This window comes from Oncorhynchus nerka, unplaced genomic scaffold (assembly GCF_034236695.1).
Source record: "Oncorhynchus nerka isolate Pitt River unplaced genomic scaffold, Oner_Uvic_2.0 unplaced_scaffold_1794, whole genome shotgun sequence".
Lineage (NCBI taxonomy): Eukaryota > Metazoa > Chordata > Actinopteri > Salmoniformes > Salmonidae > Oncorhynchus > Oncorhynchus nerka.
Genome location: NW_027039527.1, coordinates 27501 through 54334, shown reverse-complemented (window position 1 = coordinate 54334; position 26834 = coordinate 27501). Strand labels below are relative to the sequence as shown.

The following is a 26834-nucleotide window of genomic DNA, read 5'->3' as shown; positions in this document are numbered from 1 at the left end:
ACAGTAGACAAGACAAGGCTCTAACCCTACAGTACAATAGACAAGACAAGGCCCTAACCCTACAGTACAGTAGACAAGACAATGCTCTAACCCTACAGTACAATAGACAAGACAAGGCTCTAACCCTACAGTACAATAGACAAGACAAGGCTCTAACCCTACAGTACAATAGACAAGACAAGGCTCTAACCCTACAGTTTCAGTAGACAAGACAAGGAACTCAATATCTAACTGTGACCAGCTTAAGTCGTCATCAGATGTCGTTGGGCAAATGCCATCTGAACAGAGCTTAACTGGAAGTGATTGCTGGTGAGCCGACTAACTCCCTCCCTCCTTCTTTCCTGAGGAGACAGCAGTCCGACAACCCTTGAGAGAGGTTGTAGTGGATACCACTGCTTACTGGGTTAACACAAGGAAAATGGTGGTGAATGGCTTTCTCAGACCTATGGAATACTGATTTTGCTCTTGGTTAGGCTCTGGCATTGAAGATAAATCATCATTATGAGACATAAGGAACCTCTGCATCGCTTGGCTATTGGTTGGCTCTGGAATTCCTGATTTGGAATTCATTTGGATTAACTACGCGGGATCATTGCAATTTGAAACCAAAAGCCAGACTTCTTGGTGTGCTTGGGCTCCTTCCCACGACCTGTTGACTTGGTTCTTCTCTGAAACCCTGTGGATATTATACATAATAGAGACCAGGAGGAGAGACAGAGAGACAGAGAGAAAGAGAAATAGAGAGAGAGAGGCACAGAGAGAGAGAGAGAAATAACGTACAGTAATTATTTATTCTGGTAAGCCGGCTCAAACACTCTGCCACAGCACTACAGGAAGTTTCCCTTAGACTGCTGCCTGTCAGGCCTGACCACAAGGCATGAACTCCCTTTCAAAGAGCACAAAGAGCAGGGGGAAGCAGCGACAGCGTTCTGCGGGAGACGGTGTTGACGCGGCCCTATATTGCCCCCTCCATGGGGTACGGCTCGGCCATCTCTGTGAGTATTGGGGGACAGAAAGAGGAGGTTTCTGTGTGTTCTCTCTGTATGTGTGTAGATTTTATTTTCCGCTGTGTCGTTCTCCCTAGTTTGGCTGTTGGACAGTAAAGCAGCTTTGGGAAAGTCCAACTGGCCAGGTCGGGTGTTAAAGGGGAGGAGCAACAAAGACGGATTATAGACCACACTGGGAGGACGCTGTGGAAATTAGTTTTTTATTTGTAATTTTATTTAATTAGGCAAGTCAGTTAAGAACAAATTCTTATTTACAAAAGGCAAAAGGCCTCCTGTGGGGACGGGGGTCTGTGATTAAACATACATTAAATAAAAATATAGGACAAAAAAATACTTCATGACAAGAGAGACAACACAACACTACATAAAGAGAGACACCACAACACTACATAAAGAGAGACAACACAACACTACATAAAGAGAGACAACACAACACTACATAAAGAGAGACAACACAACACTACATAAAGAGAGACAACACAACACTACATAAAGAGAGACAACACAACACTACATAAAGAGAGACAACACAACACTACATAAAGAGAGACAACACAACACTACATAAAGAGAGACAACACAACACTACATAAAGAGAGACAACACAACACTACATAAGAGAGACAACACAACACTACATAAAGAGAGACAACACAACACTACATAAGAGAGACAACACAACACTACATAAAGAGAGACAACACAACACTACATAAAGAGAGACAACACAACACTACATAAAGAGAGACAACACAACACTACATAAAGAGAGACAACACAACACTACATAAAGAGAGACAACACAACACTACATAAAGAGAGACAACACAACACTACATAAAGAGAGACAACACAACACTACATAAAGAGAGACAACACAACACTACATAAAGAGAGACAACACAACACTACATAAAGAGAGACAACACAACACTACATAAAGAGAGACAACACAACACTACATAAAGAGAGACAACACAACACTACATAAAGAGAGACAACACAACACTACATAAAGAGAGACAACACAACACTACATATAGAGAGACAACACAACACTACATAAAGAGAGACAACACAACACTACATAAAGAGAGACAACACAACACTACATAAAGAGAGACAACACAACACTACATAAAGAGAGACAACACAACACTACATAAAGAGAGACAACACAACACTACATAAAGAGAGACAACACAACACTACATAAAGAGAGACAACACAACACTACATAAAGAGAGACAACACAACACTACATAAAGAGAGACACCACAACACTACATAAAGAGAGACAACACAACACAACACTACATAAAGAGAGACAACACAACACTACATAAAGAGAGACACCACAACACTACATAAAGAGAGACACCACAACACTACATAAAGAGAGACAACACTACATAAAGAGAGACAACACAACACTACATAAAGAGAGACACCACAACACAACACTACATAAAGAGAGACAACACAACACTACATAAAGAGAGACACCACAACACTACATAAAGAGAGACAACACAACACTACATAAAGAGAGACAACACAACACAACACTACATAAAGAGAGACAACACAACACTACATAAAGAGAGACAACACAACACTACATAAAGAGAGACACCACTACATAAAGAGAGACAACACAACACTACATAAAGAGAGACACCACTACATAGAGAGAGACAACACAACACTACATAAAGAGAGACAACACAACACTACATAAAGAGAGACAACACAACACTACATAAAGAGAGACAACACAACACTACATAAAGAGAGACAACACAACACTACATAAAGAGAGACAACACTACATAAAGAGAGACAACACAACACTACATAAAGAGAGACACCACAACACTACATAAAGAGAGACAACACAACACTACATAAAGAGAGACAACACTACATAAGAGACACCACAACACTACATAGAGAGAGACACAACACAACACTACATAAAGAGAGACAACACAACACTACATAAAGAGAGAGACCTAAGACAACAACATAGCATGGCAGCAACACATGACAACATAACATGGCAGCAACACATGACAACACAGCATGGTAGCAACACAACATGACATCATGGTAGCAACACAACAGGACAACAACATGGTAGCAACACAGCATGGTAGCAACACAACAGGACAACAACATGGTCTCAACACAACAGGACAACAACATGGTAGCAACATAACATGGCAGCAGCACAGGGTACAAACATTATTGGGCACAGGGTTAGGCCCACACAGGCCCAGGACCACTCACTACAGGGTTAGGCCCACACAGGCCCAGGACCACTCACTACAGGGTTAGGCCCACACAGGCCCAGGACCCCTCACTACAGGGTTAGGCCCACACAGGCCCAGGACCCCTCACTACAGGGTTAGGCCCACACAGGCCCAGGACCCCTCACTACAGGGTTAGGCCCACACGTGCCCAGGACCACTCACTACAGGGTATGGGCCCACACAGGCCCAGGACCCCTCACTACAGGGTTAGGCCCACACAGGCCCAGGACCACTCACTACAGGGTTAGGCCCACACAGGCCCAGGACCCTCACTACAGGGTTAGGCCCACACAGGCCCAGGACCCCTCACTACAGGGTTAGGCCCACACAGGCCCAGGACCCCTCACTACAGGGTTAGGCCCACACAGGCCCAGGACCACTCACTACAAGGTTAGGCCCACACAGGCCCAGGACCCCTCACTACAGGGTTAGGCCCACACAGGCCCAGGACCACTCACTACCTCATTTTAAAGGGGTAATGTTGATTAATGTGTTTATATTGAGTAGAAATACCTGTCAGGATTTGTCACATTTGACAAAAACTTCCTGTATGTCAACAGACTTGACATACTTGGTTGATGGACATACACTATATATACAGAAGTATGTGGACACCCCTTCATACACTATATATACAGAAGTATGTGGACACCCCTTCATCCACTATATATACAGAAGTATGTGGACACCCCTTCATACACTATATATACAGAAGTATGTGGACACCCCTTCATACACTATATATACAGAAGTATGTTGACACCCCTTCATCCACTATATATACAGAAGTATGTGGACACCCCTTCATACACTATATATACAGAAGTATGTGGACACCCCTTCATACACTATATATACAGAAGTATGTGGACACCCATTCATACACTATATATACAGAAGTATGTGGACACCCCTTCATACACTATATATACAGGACACCCCTTCATACACTATATATAACACTATATATACAGAAGCATGTGGACACCCCTTCATACACTATATATACAGGACACCCCTTCATACACTATATATAACACTATATATACAGAAGTATGTGGACACCCCTTCATACACTATATATACAGGACACCCCTTCATACACTATATATAACACTATATATACAGAAGTATGTGGACAGCCCTTCATACACTATATATACAGAAGCATGTGGACACCCCTTCATACACTATATATACAGAAGTATGTGGACACCCCTTCATACACTATATATAACACTATATATACAGAAGTATGTTGACACCCCTTCATACACTATATATACAGAAGTATGTGGACAGCCCTTCATACACTATATATACAGAAGTATGTGGACACCCCTTCATACACTATATATACAGAAGTATGTGGACAGCCCTTCATACACTATATATACAGAAGTATGTGGACAGCCCTTCATACACTATATATACAAATGTATGTGGACACCCCTTCAAATGACTGGATTCAGCTATTTCAGCCACACCCCTTTCTGACAGATGTATAAATTCGAGCGCACAGCCATGCAATCTCCATAGACAAACATTGGCAGTAGAATGGCCTTACTGAAGAGCTCAGTGACTTTCAATGTGGCAGCGTCATAGGATACCACATTTCCAACAAGTCAGTTCATAAAATATCTGCCCTGCTGGTGCTGCCTTGGTCAACTGTGAGTGTTGTTATTGTGAAGTAAGAAAGTCTAGGAGCAACAACGGCTCAGCCGCGAAGTGGTAGACCACACAAGCTCACAGAACGGGACTGCCGAATGCTAAAGTGTGTAGCGTGTAAAAATCGTCTGTCCTCGGTTGCAACACTCACTATTGAGTTCTAAGCTGTCTCTGGAAGCAACGTCAGCACAATAATTGTTTGTCGGGAGCTTCATAAAATGGGTTTCCATGGCCAAGCTGCCGCACACAAGCCTAAGATCACCACGCACAATGCTAAAGCATTGGCTGGAGTGTTGTGAAGCTCACCGCCATTGGACCTCACTAATGCTCGTGGCTGAATGGAAGCAAGTCCCTGCAACAATGTTCCAACATCTAGTGGAAAGCTTTCCCACAAGAGTGAAGGCTGTTATAGCAGCAAAGGGAGGACCGACTCCCTATTAATGACCATGATTTTGGAATGAGATGTTCGACAACCAGGTGTCCAGATACTTTTGGTAATATAGTGTAAGAGTAATTGAGGAAATTTATGATGAGATTAGGTTGAGTATTGATGTTCAGTGGTAGCAACTGATATTTCAAGATGTAGGATGGTTGTTTGAGGGTATATTTCTATACTGGATCTAAAGTATAGTGGTGGATATGGAAGTGTAGTGGTGGATATTCAGGTATAGTGGTGTATATTGAAGTGTAGTGGTGGATATTGAAGTGTAGTGGTGGATATTGAAGTATAGTGGTGTATATTGAAGTGTAGTGGTGGATATTAAAGTGTACTGGTGGATATTGAAGTGTAGTGGTGGATATTGAAGTGTAGTGGTGGATATTGAAGTATAGTGATGGATATTGAAGTGTAGTGGTGGATATTCAGGTATAGTGGTGTATATTGAAGTGTAGTGGTGGATATTGAAGTGTATTGGTGGATATTGAAGTGTAGTGGTGGATATTGAAGTGTAGTGGTGGATATTGAAGTGTAGTGGTGGATATTGAAGTATAGTGGTGTATATTGAAGTGTAGTGGTGGATATTAAAGTGTACTGGTGGATATTGAAGTGTAGTGGTGGATATTGAAGTATAGTGGTGTATATTGAAGTGTAGTGGTGGATATTAAAGTGTACTGGTGGATATTGAAGTGTAGTGGTGGATATTGAAGTATAGTGATGGATATTGAAGTGTAGTGGTGGATATTCAGGTATAGTGGTGTATATTGAAGTGTAGTGGTGGATATTGAAGTGTAGTGGTGGATATTCAGGTATAGTGTTGGATATTCAGGTGTAGTGGTGTATATTCAGGTATAGTGATGGATATTGAAGTGTAGTGGTGGATATTGAAGTGTAGTGGTGGATATTGAAGTGTAGTGGTGGATATTGAAGTGTATTGGTGGATATTGAAGTGTAGTGGTGGATATTGAAGTGTAGTGGTGGATATTGAAGTATAGTGGTGGATATTTAAGTATAGTGGTGGATATTGAAGTATAGTGTTGAAGTAAATTACCAATCTGTTCTTCCTACTATCACGGCCACCTAATCATCCCCAGTTTCCAATTGGCTCATTCGTCCCCCTTCCCCTCCCCTGTGTTCCCGAGGTCGTTGCTGTAAATGAGAATGTTTTCTCAGTCAATTTACCTGGTGAAATAGGGTTAAAAAAAATGAAGCAGGTGTTTGGACGATATAGTCACAGATGTTGTTAAACCCAAGACGTAGTCAAGGGCAAGCAAACCATGCCAAATATGTCCTCCAAACACCGGCTTCCAGGGCAGGAGAACAAGTTCTCTTTTACAACTGCAACCAAGATAAAGCAGTGCAACACAAACAACACAGAGTTACACATGGAATAAACAATACATACAGTCAATAACACAGTAGAAAAAAGTATTAATACAGTGTGTGGAAATGAGGTAAGATAAGGGAGGTAAGGCAATAAATAGGCCATAAATAATTACAATTTAGCAGTTAAACATTTGATTAATAGACTGGAGTGATAGATGTGCAGAAGATGAATGTGCAAGTAGAGATACTGGGGTTCAAAGGAGCAAAAAATAAATAAATAACAATATGGGGATGAGGTAGTTGGATGGGCAGATGGGCTATGTACAGGTGGGCTATGTACAGGTGCAGTGATCTGTGAGCTGCTCTGACAGCTGGTGCATAAAGTTAGTGAGAGAGATATGAGTCTCCAGCTTCAGTGATTTTTGCAATTCGTTCCAGTCATTGGCAGCAGAGAACTGGAAGGAAAGGTGGCCAAAGGAGGAATTGGCTTTGGGGGTGACCAGTGAAATATGCCTGCTGAAGTGCGTGCTACGGGTGGGTGCTGCTTTGGTGACCAGTGAGCTGAGATAAGGTGTGGCTTTAATTAACTAGCAAAGACTTATAGATGACCTGGAGCCAGTGGGTTTGGCGACTAATATGAAGTGAGGGCCAGCCAACGAGAGCATACAGTTCACAGTGGTGGATAGTGTTTGGGGCTTTGGTGACAAAATGGATGGCACTGTGATAGACTGCATCCAATTTGCTGAGTAGAGTGTTGGAGGCTATTTTGTAAATGACATCGCCGAAGTCAAGGATCGGTAGGATAGTCAGTTTTACGAGGGTATGTTTGGTAGTGAGTGAAGGATGCTTTGTTGCGAAATAGGATGCCGATTCTAGATTTAGTTTTGATTAGAGATGTTTAATGTGAGTCTGGAAGGAGAGTTTACAGTCTAACCAGACACCTAGGTATTTGTAGTTGTCCACATATTCTAAGTCAGAGCCTACCAGAGTAGTGATGCTGGACGGGCGGGCAGGTGCTGGTAGCGATCGGTTGAAGAGCATGCATTTAGTTTTACTTGCATTTAAGAGCAGTTGGAGGCCACGGAATGAGAGTTGTATGGAATTGAAGCTAGTCTGGAGGTTAGTTAACACAGTGTCTAAAGAAGGGCCAGAAGTATACAGAATGGTGTCGTCTGCATAGAGGTGGATCAGAGACTCACCAGCAGCAAGAGCGACATCATTGATGTATACAGAGAAGAGATCCGGCCCGAGAATTGAACCCTGTGGCACCCACATAGAGACTGCCAGAGGTCCGGACAACAGGCCCTCCGATTTGACACACTGAACTCTGTCTGAGAAGTAGTTGGTGAACCAGGTGAGGCAGTCATTTGAGAAACCAAGGCTGACGATTGACAGAGTCGAAAGCCTTGGCCAGGTCGATGAGTACAGCTGCATAGTATTGTCTCTTATCAATGGAGGTTATAATATCTTTTAGGACCTTGAGCATGGCTGAGGTGCACCCATGACCAGCTCTGAAACCAGATTGTATAGCGGAGAAGCTACGGTGGGATTCTAAATGGTCGGTGATCTGTTTGTTAATTTGGCTTTCGAAAACCTTAGTAAGGCAGGGTAGGATAGATATTGGTCTGTAGCTGTTTGGGTCTAGAGTGACTCCCTCTTCGAAGACCGCGGCAGCGTTCCAATCCTTGGGAATCTCAGACGATGCGAAAGAGAAGTTGACAGGCTAGTAATTAGGGTTACAACAATTTCAGCTGATAATTTTAGAAAGAGAGGGTCCAGATTGTCTAGTCCTGCTGATTTGTAGGGGTCCAGATTTTGCAGCTCTTTCAGAACATCAGCTATCTGGATTTGGGTGAAGGAAAAATGGGGGAGGCTTGGGCAAGTTGCTGTGGGGGGTGTAGGGCTGTTGACCGGGGTAGGAGTTGCCAGGTGGAAAGCATGGCCGGCCGTAAGAAAAATCTGTATTGAAATTCTCAATTATTGTGGATTTATCAGTGGTGACAGTGTGTCCTAGCCTCAGTGCAGTGGGCAGCTGGGAGGAGGTGCTCTTATTCGCTATGGAATTTACAGTGTCCCAAAACCTTTTGAGTTTGTGCTGCAGGATGAAAATTTCTGTTTGGAAAAGCTAGCCTTTGCATTCCTAGCTGCCTGTGTATATTGGTTCCTAACTTCCCTGAAAAGTTGTATATCACGGTGGCTATTCGATTCTAATGCAGTACACCACAGGATGTTTTTGTGCTGGTCAAGGGCAGTCAGGTCTGGAGTGAACCATATCTGTTCATGGTTGAACATTTTTTGAACGATTTTTTTAAGATTGTGAGGAAAGCACTTTTAAAGAATAACCAGAATAACCTTCTACTGACAGAATGAGGTCACTATCCTTCCAGGATACCCGGGCCAGGTGGGTTAGAAAGGCGTTCTCTGAAGTGTTTTAGGGAGCGTTTGACAGTGATGAGGGGTGGTCATTTGACAGCAGACCCATTGCGGACGCAAGCAATGAGGCAGTGATCGCTGAGATCCTGGTTGAAGACAGCGGAGGTGTATTTGGAGGGCAGGTTGGTTAGGATGATATCTATGAGGGTGCCTGTGTTTACGGATTTGGGCTTGTACTTGGTAGGTTCATTGATAATTTGTATGAGATTGAGGGCATCAAGCCTAGATGGTAGGATGGCCGGGGTGTTAAGGGTGTCCCAGTTTAGGTCACCGAACAGCAAGAGCTCTGAAGATAGATGGGGTGGCAATCAATTCACATGGTGTCCAGGGCATAGCAAGCGGCAACGGTGAGAGACTTTTTCTGGAAAGATGGATTTTTAAAAGTAGAAGCTCAAATAGTTTGGGCACAGACCTGGATAGTAAGACAGAACTCTGCAGGCTATCTCTGCAGTAGATTGCAACTCCGCCCCTTTGGCAGTTCTATCTTGTCGGAAAATGTTATAGTTAGACATGGACATTTCAGGGTTTTTGGTGACCTTCCTAAAACAGGATTCAAACACGACTAGGACATCTGGGTTGGCAGAGTGAACTAAAGCAGTGAATAAAACAAACTTAGGGAGGAGGCTTCTAATGTTAACATGCATGAAACCAAGGCTTTTACGGTTACAGAAGTCATCAAATGAGAGCACCTGGGGAATAGGAGTGGAGATAGGCACTGCAGATCCTGGATTAACCTCTACGTCACAAGAGGAGCAGAGGAGGAATAGGATAAGGGTATGGCTAAAGGCTATAAGAACTGGTTGTCTAGTGCATTCGGAACAGAGGGTTAAAGGAGCAGGTTTCTGGGCGCGGTAGAATAGATTCAATGCATTTTGTTCAGACAAAGGTATGGTAGGATGTGAATGCAGTTAAGGTAAACCTAGGCATTGAGTGAAGATGAGAGAGGTATTGTCTCTAGAGACATCAATTAAACCAGATGAGGTCACCGCATGTGTGGGAGGTGGGACAAGAGATTTAGCTAATGCATATTGAGCAGGGCTGGAGGCTCTACAGTGAAATAAGACAATAGTCACTAACCAAAACAGCAATGGACAAGGCATATTGACATTAAGGAGAGGCATGCGTAGCCGAGTGATCATTGGGTCCAGTGAGTAGCTGGGCAGGCTGGAGACGGCGATTCAGACAGCTAGCGGGCCTGGGATAGCAGGTCTGTTGTAGTCCCTTTGTGCTTTTACGTCGGCAGACCAGTCGTGATGGATCAGTTTCTGGGATAATGGTGTTGATGTGAGCCATGACCAGCCTTTCAAAGCACTTCATGGCTACAGACGTGAGTGACAAGGATCGGTAGTTGTTTAGGCAGGTTACCTGGGCACAGGCACTACGTTGGTCTGCTTAAAACATGTTGGAATTATGAAGTCAGACAGTGAGATGTTGAAAATGTCAGTGAAAACACTTGCCGGTTGGTCAGCGCATGCTTGCAGTACACATTCTGGTAATCTAACTGGCCCTGCGGCCCTGTGAATGTTGACCTGTTTAAAGGTCTTACTCACATTGGCTGTGGAGAGCGTGATCACACAGTCAGGCCCTGCCACATCTGACTTGCGTCAGAGCCGGTGAAGTACGATTCGATCTTAGTCCTATATTGACGCTTTGCCTGTTTGATGGTTCATCGGATGGCATAGCTGGATTTCTTATAAGCTTCCAGGTTAGAGTTCCACTTCTTGAAAGCGGTAGCTCACACCTTCAGCTCAGTGCGGATATTGCCTGTAATCCATGGCTTCTGGTTGGAGTATGTACGTACTGTCACTGTGGGGACGACATCATCGATGGACTTATTGATGAAGCCAATGACTGATGTGGTGTACTCCTCAATTCCATTGGCGGAATCCCGGAACACATTCCAGTCTGCACTAGCAAAACAGTCCTGTAGCTTAGCATTTGCTTCATCTGACCACTTTTTTTTATTGATCTAGTCACTGGTGCTTCATGCTTTAATTTTGGCTTGTAAGCAGGAATCAGGAGGATAGAATTATGGTCAGATTTGACAAATGGAGGGTGGGGGAGAGCTTTGTACGTCTCTGTGTGTGGAGTAAAGGTGGTCTAGTCCCCCCCCCCCCCCTCTAGTTACACATTTAACATGCTGGTAGAAATTTGGTAAAACGGATTTAAGTTTCCCTGCAGTAAAGTCCCCGGCCACTAGGAGTGCCACCTTTCGGTGGGCGTTATCTTGTTTGATTATGGAGGAACACAGCTCATTCAATGCTGTCTTAGTTCCAGCCTCTGACTGTGGGGGTATGTAAACAGCTACGAAGAATACTGATGAAAACTATCTAGGTAGGTAGTGTGGTCTACAGTTTATCATGAGATACTCTACCTCAGGCTAGCAATAGTTTGAGACTTCCTTAGATATCGTGCACCAGCTGTTATTTACAAAAATACATTGTCCACCTCCCCATTTCTTACCAGACGCCGCTATTCTATCCTGCCGGTGCAGCGTAAAACCAGCCAGCTGTATGTTGATAGTGTTGTATTTCAGCCACGCTCTGTGAAGCATCAGATATGACAGTTTTGAATGTCCAGTTGGTAGTTTCATCTTCTGCACAGGTAATCGATTTTAAGATTGCACGTTTGCTAGCAGAATGGAAGGAAGTGGGGGTTTATTCCATCGCCTACGAATTCTCAGGAGGCAGCCCGCCCTCTGGCCCCTTTTTCTCCACCTCCTCTTCACACAAATCACAGGGATCTGGGCCTGTTCCCGAGAAAGCAGTATATAGTTCGCGTCGGGCTCGTCAGACTCGTTAAAGGAAAAAAAGGATTCTGCCAGTCCGTGGACAGTAATTGCAGTCCTGATGTCCAGAAGTTATTTTTGGTCATAAAAGACAGTAGTGGCATCATTATGTACAAAATAAGTAAAAAAATAAGTTACAACCAATGCAAATAAATGAACAAAAAAACATAATCGGTTGGGGGCACGTAAAATGTCTGCCTTCTTCTCCGGCGCCATCTAATCCTAGGAAACAGGTTGGTGTGGAGAGAGTGGCGTAGCTTGTGAAAGAAATTGGTGTGGAGATGTAGGCATGTGGAGAGTGAATAGATGTGCCTATCTAGTGAAACAGGTTGGTGTTGAGAGCCTAGAGTGTTAGGCCTAGCTATTTAAAAACATTGGTGTGGAGAGTAAGGCCTAGCTAGTAAAACATGTTACTGTGGAGATTTAGGCCTAGCTATCAAAACAGGTTGGTGTGGAGAGTTGATCATAGGTAGTGAAACATGTTGGTGTGGCGAGTTAGGCATAGCTAGTAATACAGACTGTTGTGAATAATTAGGCCTAGCAAGTGAAACAGGTTAATATGGAGAGAGTGGAGAGTTAGGCCTAGCTGGTGGAATGTGTTTATGTGGAGAGTTATTTTATTTTTTTATTTTTTTATTTTTTTTATTTCACCTTTATTTAACCAGGTAGGCTAGTTGAGAACGAGTTCTCATTTGCAACTGCGACCTGGCCAAGATAAAGCATAGCAGTGTGAACAGACAACACAGAGTTACACATGGAGTAAACAATTAACAAGTCAATAACACAGTAGAAAAAAGGGGGAGTCTATATACAATGTGTGCAAAAGGCATGAGGAGGTAGGCGAATAATTACAGTTTTGCAGATTAACACTGGAGTGATAAATGATCAGATGGTCATGTACAGGTAGAGATATTGGTGTGCAAAAGAGCAGAAAAGTAAATAAATAAAAACAGTATAAAAACAGTATGGGAATGAGGTAGGTGAAAATGGGTGGGCTATTTACCAATAGACTATGTACAGCTGCAGCGATCGGTTAGCTGCTCAGATAGCTGATGTTTGAAGTTGGTGAGGGAGATAAAAGTCTCCAACTTCAGCGATTTTTGCAGTTCGTTCCAGTCACAGGCAGCAGAGTACTGGAACGAAAGGCGGCCAAATGAGGTGTTGGCTTTAGGGATGATCAGTGAGATACACCTGCTGGAGCGCGTGCTACGGATGGGTGTTGCCATCGTGACCAGTGAACTGAGATAAGGCGGAGCTTTACCTAGCATGGACTTGTAGATGACCTGGAGCCAGTGGGTCTGGCGACGAATATGTAGCGAGGGCCAGCCGACTAGAGCATACAAGTCGCAGTGGTGGGTGGTATAAGGTGCTTTGGTGACAAAACGGATGGCACTGTGATAGACTGCATCCAGTTTACTTAGTAGAGTGTTGGAAGCCATTTTGTAGATGACATCGCCGAAGTCGAGGATCGGTAGGATAGTCAGTTTTACTAGGTAAGCTTGGCGGGCGTGAGTGAAGGAGGCTTTGTTGCGGAATAGAAAGCCGACTCTTGATTTGATTTTCGATTGGAGATGTTTGATATGAGTCTGGAAGGAGAGTTTGCAGTCTAGCCAGACACCTAGGTACTTATAGATGTCCACATATTCAAGGTTGGAACCATCCAGGGTGGTGATGCTAGTCGGGCATGCGGGTGCAGGCAGCGATCGGTTGAAAAGCATGCATTTGGTTTTACTAGCGTTTAAGAGCAGTTGGAGGCCACGGAAGGAGTGCTGTATGGCATTGAAGCTCGTTTGGAGGTTAGATAGCACAGTGTCCAATGACGGGCCGAAAGTATATAGAATGGTGTCGTCTGCGTAGAGGTGGATCAGGGAATCGCCCGCAGCAAGAGCAACATCATTGATATATACATAGAAAAGAGTTGGCCCGAGAATTGAACCCTGTGGCACCCCCATAGAGACTGCCAGAGGACCGGACAGCATGCCCTCCGACACACTGAACTCTGTCTGCAAAGTAATTGGTGAACCAGGCAAGGCAGTCATCCGAAAAACCGAGGCTACTGAGTCTGCCGATAAGAATATGGTGATTGACAGAGTCGAAAGCCTTGGCAAGGTCGATGAAGACGGCTGCACAGTACTGTCTTTTATCGATGGCGGTTATGATATCGTTTAGTACCTTGAGTGTGGCTGAGGTGCACCCGTGACCGGTTCGGAAACCAGATTGCACAGCGGAGAAGGTACGGTGGGATTCGAGATGGTTAGTGACCTGTTTGTTGACTTGGCTTTCGAAGACCTTAGATAGGCAGGGCAGGATGGATATAGGTCTATAACAGTTTGGGTCCAGGGTGTCTCCCCTTTGAAGAGGGGGATGACTGCATGAAGCTTTCCAATCCTTGGGGATCTCAGACGATATGAAAGAGAGGTTGAACAGGCTGGCAATAGGGGTTGCGACAATGGCGGCGGATAGTTTCAGAAATAGAGGGTCCAGATTGTCAAGCCCAGCTGATTTGTACGGGTCCAGGTTTTGCAGCTCTTTCAGAACATCTGCTATCTGGATTTGGGTAAAGGAGAACCTGGAGAGGCTTGGGCGAGGAGCTGCGGGGGGCGGAGCTGTTGGCCGAGGTTGGAGTAGCCAGGCGGAAGGCATGGCCAGCCGTTGAGAAATGCTTATTGAAGTTTTCGATAATCATGGATTTATCGGTAGAGACCGTGTTACCTAGCCTCAGTGCAGTGGGCAGCTGGAAGGAGGTGCTCTTGTTCTCCATGGACTTCACAGTGTCCCAGAACTTTTGGAGTTGGAGCTACAGGATGCAAACTTCTGCCTGAAGAAGCTGGCCTTAGCTTTCCTGACTGACTGCGTGTATTGGTTCCTGACTTCCCTGAACAGTTGCATATCACGGGGCTATTCGATGCTATTGCAGTCCGCCACAGGATGTTTTTGTGCTGGTCGAGGGCAGTCAGGTCTGGAGTGAACCAAGGGCTGTATCTGTTCTTGGTTCTGCATTTTTTGAACGGAGCATGCTTATCTAAAATGGTGAGGAAGTTACTTTTAAAGAATGACCAGGCATCCTCAACTGACGGGATGAGGTCAATGTCCTTCCAGGATACCCGGGCCAGGTCGATTAGAAAGGCCTGCTCACAGAAGTGTTTTAGGGAGCGTTTGACAGTGATGAGGGGTGGTCGTTTGACTGCGGCTCCGTGGCGGATACAGGCAATGAGGCAGTGATCGCTGAGATCCTGGTTGAAGACAGCAGAGGTGTATTTGGAGGGCCAGTTGGTCAGGATGACGTCTATGAGGGTGCCCTTGTTTACAGAGTTAGGGTTGTACCTGGTGGGTTCCTTGATGATTTGAGTGAGATTGAGGGCATCTAGCTTAGATTGTAGGACTGCCGGGGTGTTAAGCATATCCCAGTTTAGGTCACCTAACAGAACAAACTTTGAAGCTAGATGGGGGGCGATCAATTCACAAATGGTGTCCAGGGCACAGCTGGGAGCTGAGGGTGGTCGGTAGCAGGCGGCAACAGTGAGAGACTTATTTCTGGAGAGGGTAATTTTCAAAATTAGTAGTTTGAACTGTTTGGGTATGGACCTGGAAAGTATGACATTACTTTGCAGGCTATCTCTGCAGTAGACTGCAACTCCGCCCCCTTTGGCAGTTCTATCTTGACGGAAGATGTTATAGTTGGGTATGGAAATCTCTGAATTTTTGGTGGCCTTCCTGAGCCAGGATTCAGACACGGCAAGGACATCAGGGTTAGCAGAGTGTGCTAAAGCAGTGAGTAAAACAAACTTAGGGAGGAGGCTTCTGATGTTGACATGCATAAAACCAAGGCTTTTTCGATCACAGAAGTCAACAAATGAGGGTACCTGGGGACATGCAGGGCCTGGGTTTACCTCCACATCACCCGCAGAACAGAGAAGGAGTAGTATGAGGGTGCGGCTAAAGGCTATCAAAACTGGTCGCCTAGAGCGTTGGGGGCAGAGGATAAGAGGAGCAGGTTTCTGGGCATGGTAGAATATATTCAGGGCATAATGCGCAGACAGGGGTATGGTGGGTGCGGGTACAGCGGAGGTAGGCCCAGGCACTGGGTGATGATGAGAGGGTTGTATCTCTGGACATGCTGGTTGTAATGGGTGAGGTCACCGCATGTGTGGGAGGTGGGACAAAGGAGGTAACAGGGGTATGCAGAGTGGGTCTAGGGGCTCCATTGTGAACTAAAACAATGATAACTAACCTGAACAACAGTATACAAGGCATATTGACATCTGAGAGAGACATACAGCGAGGCATACAGTAATCACAGGTGTTGAATTTGGAAAGCTAGCTAAAAACAGTAGGCGAGGCTAATCCGCTAGCACAACAAACAGCAGGTAAAATGGCGTTGACTAGGCAACGGGGCCGACAGGTAAGACAAACAAGCAGAAAGGAGTACCGTGATTAATGGACAGTCCAGCGTGCGTCAGCTATGTAGCCAAGAGATCAGTGTCCAGGGGGCAGCGGTGGATGGGCAGGGAGGCTGGGCTGGCGAGTGTTATCCAGGTTTTTAAAAAACTAACAATGACTAAATAGCTTGTAGCTAGTTAGCTGGTTAGCGTCTGGAGGTTCTTGAGTGTGTCATAAAAATAAGAGTAAAAATAATAGCGATTCCGTATCACATTGGGTGAGGCAGGTTTGCGGAAGGTATAAACAAATTAAAAATCAAAAAGAGATAGAAAGTAAATGGGGTCAGAGAGTGATTGGGACGCGGTGGTTCAGACGGTTAGCAGGCCTGTGCTAACAAGCTAACAGTTCGTAGGCCCGAGCTAGACAAGGTAGCAGTTAGCGGACCGGAGCTTGACAAGCTAGCCATTAGCAGGCCGAATTAGCAAGCAGGGAGATAGCGAGGGGCTAGAGAGTTAACCTTTGGGGGACGTCGCGATGGGGTGAGTCTGTTTATTCCTCTTCATGCGGTGAGCTGGAGATACAGTGATTCAGAAAGCTCGCGGGCCTTGGCCAGCAGATGGATCTTTGGCGATGTCGCAGCGGAAAAGCCTGTTGAAACTCCCTCGGACGATTATGTCGGCGAACCAGTCGTGATGGATCGGCGGGGCTCCGAGTCGGCAGTAGAGGGTCCAGGCCAATTGGCAAAATAGGTATTGTTGGACCTCTTCGGCTAGTCGGGAGATGGGCTTAGCTCGAGGCTAGCTCAAGGCTAACTGGTGCTTGCTCTGGGACAGAGACTTTAGCCAGGAGTAGCCACTCGGATTGCAGCTAGCTAGTTGCGATGATCCGGTGTAAAGGTTCAGAGCTTGCGGTAGGAATCCGGAGATGTGGTAGAGAAAAAGCAGTCTGATATGCTTTGGGTAGATGTCGCGCTGGTGTCCTAGTTAGCGTTGAAGACCGCTAGCAGTGGCTAGCTACTAGCTAGTAGCTAGTTAGCTGGCTAGCTTCTGATGAGGGTTCCGATTCTAAAGTATAGAAAAAGCAGATCCGTACCACATTGGGTGATGCGGGTTGCAGGAGAGTATATTCAGCCTGTAGTTGGAAAGTGAGATTAAAATATGTACGAAATATATACAGAAAAAAAATGAGGAAAAACTATATTTACACTATACAGGACGGGACAAGACAAAACACACGTCCGACTGCTACGCCATCTTGGAACCTAGTCTAATCTGGGACACCCTAGCCTCAACAGGCATCCAGTTTAGTTCCTGAAAGCAGCTCCTGCCTATGTGAGTACGTGGACGCACCTTCAATACTACCCTGATCAGCTTATTCTGGGATATCTGGAGCTTCCCCTTCATAAGTTTAGATAAGCCCCAAAGCAGGAAGTACATAAATTTAGATAAGCCCCAAACCAGGAAGTACATAAGTTTAGATAAGCCCCAAAGCAGGAAGTACATAAGTTTAGATAAGCCCCAAACCAGGAAGTACATAAGTTTAGATAAGCCCCAAACCAGGAAGTACTAGCATAGTCAAAGCCCGGAATATTTCCCAGTCCGCATGATCAAAACAATCTTGAAGCGTGGATTCCGATTGGTCAGACCAGCGTTGAATGGTTCTAGTCACAGGTATATCCTGTTTGAGTTTCTGCCTATAAGACGGTAGGAGCAAGATAGAGTCATGGTCGGATTTGCCGAAGGGAAGGCGAGGGAGGGCCTTGTATGCATCAAGTTAGAGTAGCAGTCATTGAGGGTATTACCCACAAGTACTGCAATCAACATGCTGATAGAATTTAGGTAGCCTTGTTCTCAAATATTCTTTGTTAAAATCCCCAGCTACAATAAATGCAGCCTCAGGATATATGGTTTCCAGTTTACATAGATACCAGTAAAGTTCCTCAAGTTCCTTGAGGGCCGTCGTGGTGTCTGCTTGAGGGGGTATATACACAGCTGTGACGATAACTGATGAGATGTACACAGAGAGCTAATATTAATAATATGCATGTCAATCTCTCCTGGCTCAAAGTGGAGGAGAGATTGACTTCATCACTACTTGTGTTTGAGAGGTATTGACATGTTGAAAGCACTGAGCTGTCTGTTTGAACTACTGGGGCACAGCTCAAAAACCCATGCATACCCCACAAGACATGCCACCAGAGGTCTCTTCACAGTCCCCAAGTCCAGAACAGACAATGGAAGGAGCACAGTACTAAATAGAGTCATGACGACATGAAACTCTATTCCACATCAATCAACTCATGAAAGCAGTAAAGTTAGATTTAAAAAACACCTTATGGAACAGCGGGGACTGTGATGCAACCCAAACATAGGCACAGACACATGCATACACACACACACGATAGCATACATACTATTCATACACATGGATTTTGTACAGTATATATGTGGTAGTGGTGGAGTAGGGGCCTGAGGGCACACAGTCTGTGAATTTATTGCAATGTTTTTTAAATGTTATAAACTGCCTTCATTTTGCTGGACCCCAGGAAGATTAGCTGCTGCCTTGGCACAAATTAATGGGGATCCATAATAAACCCCAGGAAGAGTAGCTGCTGCCTTGGCACGAACTAATGGGCTTCCATAATAAACCCCAGGAAGATTAGCTGCTGCCTTGGCAGGAGCTAATGGGGATCCATAATAAACCCCAGGAAGAGTAGCTGCTGCCTTGGCAGGAGCTAATGGGGATCCATAATAAACCCCAGGAAGAGTAGCTGCTGCCTTGGCAGGAGCTAATGGGGATCCATAATAAACCCCAGGAAGAGTAGCTGCTGCCTTGGCACGAACTAATGGGGATCCATAATAAACCCCAGGAAGAGTAGCTGCTGCCTTGGCAGGAACTAATGGGGATCCATAATAAACCCCAGGAAGAGCAGCTGCTGCCTATGATTACACCATGGGTCATTAATCATGAAGCATACACCCCTGCCCTTCTTCTTCCCAGAGAGGTGTTTATCTCTGTCGGCGCAATATTTCTAAAACCAAAAGCATTTATTTGGGACAAACCATTCACTAAACCCTAAAGCTTAACTAAATCTTGTAATGATTCATGTGGAAATTAAGCAAGTTAAGGTGACTCAACTGCTTGATGTAACCCTGGATAGTAAACTATTATGGTAAAAACATACTGATGCAACTAATTAAGATGGTCTGTCCGTAATAAAGTGCTGCTCTACTTTCGTGTCATCGCTAGTCCGACAGGCCCTAGTTTTTGTTACACCTCGACTATTGCCGAGTCAAATGGTCAAGTGAATCAACATCAATTATCTCCTGGATAAAAGTAGAGATGAACTGCATCACTACTTGTCTTTGTTAGAGGTATTGACATGTTGTTGAAAGCACCAAGCTGTTTGTTCAAATTACTAGCACACAGCACAGACAAACATACGTAGCTAACTAACACTACCTACAGCTTGACTGGTATTTTATTTTTAATTTAACCTTTGTTTAACTAGGCAAATCAGTTAAGAACAAATTCTTACTTACAGTGACAGCCAAGGAAGAGTGGACTAACTGCCTTGTTCAGGGGCAGAACAAAAGATGTCACCTTGTCAGCTCGGGATTCGATCTAGCAACCTATCATTGACTGGCCCAACACTCTAACCACTAGGCTGCCTGCCACCCCTGTGGTCAGGCTGATCTCTGCTCTGCTGATGTTGTACATATTTAGATGTTGGGGCTCTACTTTTAGGATATTCATTCAAAATTCAAAAATTAACGCACATCTGAGCTATCTTTTTTTGCAGGTGCATGGTAACAGTTGAATAAGATGACAAAAAAGAAGAAACCCGCACACTGCTCTTGGTAGTATCACTGATCTTTAATAAGCTTTACGTTTCGGCCTCAAAGCCTTCCTCTGAGCTTTTGTGGGGTTTTTAAATTAGCAACCGTATGTAGACATAACTTAACCCACATCCATTCAATGCATTTAATGGGGTTGGAGTTGAGGGAAATTTTACTCATTTTTAGCCTAAAAGCAAATTCTGTTTTATAGTTAACAACTCAATTATCACCTATTGTAGTTTAGTCAAAGAAGAAGCAATGTAAGTCTAAATACTGGGGCTCCCGGTTGCGCAGTGGACTAAGGCACTGTGTCTTAGTGCTAGAGGCGTCACTACAGACCCTGGCTCACAACTGGCCGTGATTGGGAGTCCCATAGGGTGGCACACAATGGGCCCTGCGTCGCCATGTTTTAGGGTATGGCCGAGGTAGGCCGTCATTGTAAATAAGAATTTGTTCTTTAACTGACTTGCCTAGTTAAATAAAAGTACAAATATATATACATACAGTTGAAGACGGAAGTTCACATACACTTAGGTTGGAGTCATTAAAACGGGTTTTTCAACCACTCCACAAATTTCTTGTTAACAAACTATAGTTTTGGCAAGTCAGTTAGGACATCTACTTTGTGCATGACAAAAGTTTTCCAACAATTGTTTACAGACAGATTATTTAATTTATAATTCACTGTGTCACAATTCCAGTGGGTCAGAAGTTTACATACACTAAGTTGACTGTGCCTTTAAACAACTTGGAAAATTCCAGAAAATAATGTCATGGCTTTAGAAGCTTCTTATAGGTTAATTGACATCATTTGAGTCAATTGGAGTTGTACCTGTGGATGTATTTCAAGATCTTGCTTCCAACTCCATGCCTTTTTGCTTGACATCATGGGAAAATCAAAAGAAATCAGCCAAGACCTCAGAAAAAAAAATCATAAATCTGGTTCATCCTTGGGAGCAATTTCCAAATGCCAGAAGATACCACGTTCATCTGTACAAACAATAGTACGCAAGTATAAACACCATGGGACCACGCAGCTGTCATACCACTCAGGAAGGAGACGCGTTCTGTCTCCTACAGATGAACATACTTTGGTGCGAAAAGTGCAAATCAATCCCAAAACAACAGCGGAGGACCTTGTGAAGATGCTGGAGGAAACAGGTACAAAAGTATAAATATCCACAGTAAAATGAGTCCTATATCGACATTATCTGAAAGGCCACTCACCAAAATCGCCATATAAAAGCCAGACTACGGTTTGCAACTGCACATGGGGACAAAGATCGCACTTTTTGGAAAAACGTCCTCTGGTCTGATGAAACAAAAATAGAACTGTTTGGCAATAAGGACCATCGTTTTGTTTGGAGGAAAAATGTGGAGGCTTGCAAGCCGAAGAACACCATCCTGTGAAGCACAGGGGGTGGCAGCATCATGTTATGGGGGTGCTTTGCTGCAAGAGGGACTGGTGCTCTACACAAAATGAGAAGGAAAATTGTGGATATATTGAAGTAACATCTCAAGACATCAGTCAGGAAGTCAAAGCTTGATTGGAAAGGGGTCTTCCAAAATGGACAATGACCACAAGCATACTTCCAAAGTTGTGGCAAAATGGCTTAAGGACAACAAAGTCACCATCACAAAGCCCTGACCTCAATCCTATAGAAAGTGTGTGGGCAGAACTGAAAAAGCGTGTGCGAGCAAGGCCTACAAACCTGAGTCAGTTACACCAGCTCTGTCAGGAGGAATGGGCCAAAATTGACCCAACTTATTGTGGAAAGCTTGTGGAAGGCTACCCGAAACGTTTGACCCAAGTCAAACAATTTAAAGGCAATGCTACCAAATACTAATTGAGTGTATGTAAACTTCTGACCCACTGGGAATGTGATAAAATAAATAAAAGCTGAAATAAATCATTCTCTCTACTATTATTCTGACATTTCACATTCTTAAAATAAAGTGTTGATCCTAATGACCTAAGACAGGGAATTTTTACTAGGACTTCAACTGTATATTTAAAAAAATATATACAAGACAAACAAACCACATTCAGAAGACCATCAACAGGACAGAAGACCAGGAACTTAATGAACTAATGAAAGATTAATCTTTGGCTATCAAACCTGCAGACAAGGGGGGTGCTGTGGTCGTTTTAGACTATGAAAAATACAAAGAGATTCAGAGACAACTCAGTAATGAACATTTCTATAGAAAACTGAGTGTTGATCCCACACAGGTGTTCCAAAGGGAAATATGCTCTCATCTGGAGCCCTATAAACAACATTATCTCAAAACCTAAATATAAATACCTTTGAAGCAAATGTGCCATACGTCCATGCCCGTACATTTTGATGAAATTACACAAACCTTAAACACAACAAGGCAATTATCCAGACAGACTAGCGGTTGCAGGAATAGGCTCACAGGAATAGGCTCAATGCTAGAGCCATTGGTGAACTTTGTAGACTCTTATTAAAAGTCATGTGCAAGCATTGCCATCATGTCTGAAAGACTCTATAGACTTCATAAACAATATCTCATCAATTAAAGGGTTTAACAGAAGACTGTATTTTGGTAACATTAGATTTTTTTTTATTTTTTATTTTTACCTTTTTTTAACCAGGCAAGTCAGTTAAAGAACACATTCTTATTTTCAATGACGGCCTGGGAACAGTGGGTTAACTGCCTGTTCAGGGGCAGAACGACAGATTTGTACCTTGTCAGCTCGGGGGTTTGAACTCGCAACCTTCCGGTTACTAGTCCAACGCTCTAACCACTAGGCTACCCTGGGGAGTCTATATAACAGCAGGGGGGGGGGCTGCCAGCCCTAGCTCACTACTTGAGAAACAGAGATACTAACAAATACCCACCAACAAACTTTATTCTAGAAATGGCTGAATATGTTTTGATGAATACAGTGGGAAGAACATGTATGTGAACCCTTTAGAATTACCTGTATTTCTGCATAAATTGCCCATAACATTTAATCTGATCTTCATCTAAGTCACAACAATAGATAAAGACAGTCTGCTTAAAACAAATAACACACAAACAATTATAATTTGTCATGTCTTTATTGAACACACCGTGTAAACTTTCACAGTGCAGGTTATGTGAACCGTTGGGTTTAATAACAGGTTGACCCTCCTTTGGCAGCAATAAGCTCAAACAAACGTTTTCTGTAGTTGCAGATCAGACCTGCACAACCATCAGGGGGAATTTTGGACCGTTCCTCTTTATAAAACTGTTTCAGTTCAGCAATATTCTTGGGATCTCAGGTGTGAACCGCTCTCTTGAGGTCATGCCACAGCATCTCAATCGGGTTAAGGTCAGGACTGACTGGGCCACTCCAGGAGGCCTATGTTCTTCTGTTCGAGCCATTCTGTTGTGGATTTACTTATGTCTTTTAGGTTGTTGTCCTGTTGCATCACCTAATTATCTTACCGTGGACTGATTTTTAGAGATACTTTTGTAACCCTTCTGTAACCCAGCTTTATGCAAGGCAACAATTCTTAATCTTAGGTCTTCTGAGATCTCTTTTGTTCGAGACATGGTTCTTAGACGATGCTTCTTGTGAATAGCAAGCTCAAATTTTGTGAGTGTTTTTTATGGAGCAGGGCAGCTCTAACCAAAATCTCCAATCTCGTCTCATTGATTCGACTCCTGACTCCAATTAGCCTAGGGGGTTCACATACTTTTTCCAACCTACACTGTGATGTTTAAATGATGTATTCAATATAGACAAGAAAAATACAATAACTTGTGTGTTGTTAGTTTAAGCACACTGTGATTATCTATTGCTCTGACTTAGATGAACATCAGATAACATTTTATAACCAATTTATACATAAATCCAGGTAATTCCAAAGGGTTCACATACTTTGTCTTGCCACTGTAACTATTTCACTTTTTTCTGATTCATTCTACCTCCAAACAAATGGAACATCGATGGGCTCCACATTCGCTCCGAGCTATGCTAACCTTTATGAGGTCATTTTGAAGAACGTTTTGTTAGCAATGAAAATGACAATCCATTATTGAATAAAGTCCTGAAGTGGTATTGATAAATTGAGGATTTTTTTTTTGTATATGGGGAGAAACAGGAGAAGAGCTGTCGGACTTTATGGCATTACTCAATGACATTGACCCCAATCTCATATTCACTATTGAATGTGACACTAAACGAGTTCATTACTTCGATATGTGGATAGAGAAATCAAATGGAACCCTGTTTACAACTCTGTATAGAAAGGAAACGGACAGAACTACTCTATTACGGGGGACGCAATGTCAACCGTTGATTGGAGTGGTGTAAAGCTCACCGCCATTGGACTCTGGAGCAGTGGAAACACATTCTCTGGAGTGATAAATCACATTATACCATCTGGCAGTCCGATGGACAAACCTGGGTATGGCGGATGCTAGGAGAGTGCTACCTGCCCAACTGTAAAGTTTGGTGGAGGAGGAATAATGGTCTGGGGCTATTTGTCATGGGTAGGGAAAGGCCCCTTAGTTCCAGTGAAGGGAAATCTTATCACTACAGCATACAATGACATAGACGATTCTGTGCTTCCAACTTTGTGGCAACAGTTTAGGGAAGGCCCTTTCCTGTTTCAGCATGACAATATGCCCCATGCACAAATCGAGGTCCATTCAGAAATGGTTTGTCGAGATCGGTGTGGAAGAACTTTACTGGCCTGCACTTAGTCCTGACCTCAACTCCATCAAATACATTTGGGTTGAATTGGAAGGCTGACTGCGAGCCAGGCATAATTTCCCAACACCAGTGCCTGACCGCAATAATGCTCTTGTGGCTGAATGGAAGCAAGTCCACACGGCAATATTCAAACATTTAAGCCTTCCCAGAAGAGTGGAGGCTGTTGTAGCAGCAAAGGGGGGACCAACTCCATATTAATGCCCATGATTTTGAAATGAGATGTTTGACGAGCAGGTGTCCACATACTTTTGGTCGTGTAGTGTATGTCAGAGTATCATAACCGCCATCGACAAAAGACAACACTGTGTAGCCGTATCCATTGACCTGGCCAGGGCTTTTGACTCTGTCAATCATCACATTCTTATCGGCAGACTCAACAGCCTTGGTTTCTCAAATGATTGCCTCGCCTGGTTCACCAACTACTTCTCAGACAGAGGTCATTGTGTCAAATCGGAGGGCCTGTTGTCTGGACCTCTGGCAGTCTCTATGGGGGTGCCACAGGGTTCAATTCTCGGGCTGACTCTCCTCTCTGTATACATCAATGATGTCGCTCTTGCGGCTGGTGATTCTCTGATCCACCTCTACGCAGACGACACCATTCTGTATACTTCTGGCCCTTCTTTAGACACTGTTTAACTAACCTCCAGACGAGCTTCAATTCCATACAACACTCCTTCTGTGGCTTCCAACTGCCTGCCAAGCATCACTACTCTGGACGGTTCTGACTGAATATGTGGACAACTACAATTATCTAGGTGTCTGGTTAGAATGTAAACTCTCCTTCCAGACTCATATTAAGCATCTCCAATCCAAAATTAACTCTAGAATCGGCATCCTATTTCGCAACAAAGCAACCTTCGCTCATGCTGCCAAACATACCCTCGTAAATTGACTCTCCTATCGATCTTTGACTTCGGCGATGTCATTTACAAAATAGCCTCCAACACTCTACTCAGCAAATTGGATGCAGTCTATCACAGTGCCATCCGTTTTGTCACCAAAGCCCCATATGCTACTCACCACTGCGACCTGTATGCTCTCGTTGGCTGGCCCTTGCTTCATATTCATCGCCAAACTCACTGGCTCCAGGTCATCTATAACTCTTTGCTAGGTAAAGCTCCGCCTTATCTCAGCTCACTGGTCACCAAAGCAGCACACACCCGTAGCATGCGCTCCAGCAGGTATATTTCACTGGTCACCTCCAAAGCCAATTCCTGCTTTGGCCACCTTTCCTTCCAGTTCTCTGCTGCCAATGACTGGAACGAATTGCAAAAATCACTGAAGCTGGAGACTTATATCTCGATCATCAACTTTAATTAAGCATCAGCTATCAGAGCATCTTACAAATCATTGCACCTGTACTTAGCCCATCTGTTAATATCTCATCCAACTACATCATCCCCATATTGTTATTATTATTCTTTTGTTGCTCCTTTGCACCCCAGTTGCACATTCATCTTCTGCACATCTATCACTTCAGGGGTTATTTGCTCAATTGTAATTACTTTGCCACTATGGTCTATTTATTGCCCTACCTCCCTAATCTTACTTCATCTTACTTCATTTGACTGTACGTTTGTTTATTTCATGTGTAACTCTGTGTTGTTGTTTGTGTCACACTGCTTTGCTTTATCTTGGCCAGGTCGCAGTTGTAAATGAGAACTTGTTCTCAACTAGCCTACCTGGTTAAATAAAGGTGTTCTCAACTAGCCTACCTGGTTAAATAAAGGTGTTCTCAACTAGCCTACCTGGTTAAATAAAGGTGTGCTCAACTGGCCGACTGGTTAAATAAAGGTGTTCTCAACTGGCCGACTGGTTAAATAAAGGTGTTCTCAACTGGCCGACTGGTTAAATAAAGGTGTTCTCAACTGGCCGACTGGTTAAATAAAGGTGTTCTCAACTGGCCGACTGGTTAAATAAAGGTGTTC

General features: G+C 43.9%; 1 long non-coding RNA gene across 1 annotated transcript in view; it reads left to right on the top strand.

The window, feature by feature from the left end:
• The first annotated feature begins 356 nt into the window (after nt 1–356).
• Nucleotides 357–26834, top strand: part of LOC135567793 (uncharacterized) — a 36182-nt gene continuing 9704 nt past the window's right edge. Inside the window, exon 1 of the long non-coding RNA XR_010462398.1 lies at nt 357–995. This is a non-coding gene — a long non-coding RNA (uncharacterized LOC135567793). The remainder of the gene's footprint in view (nt 996–26834) is intronic.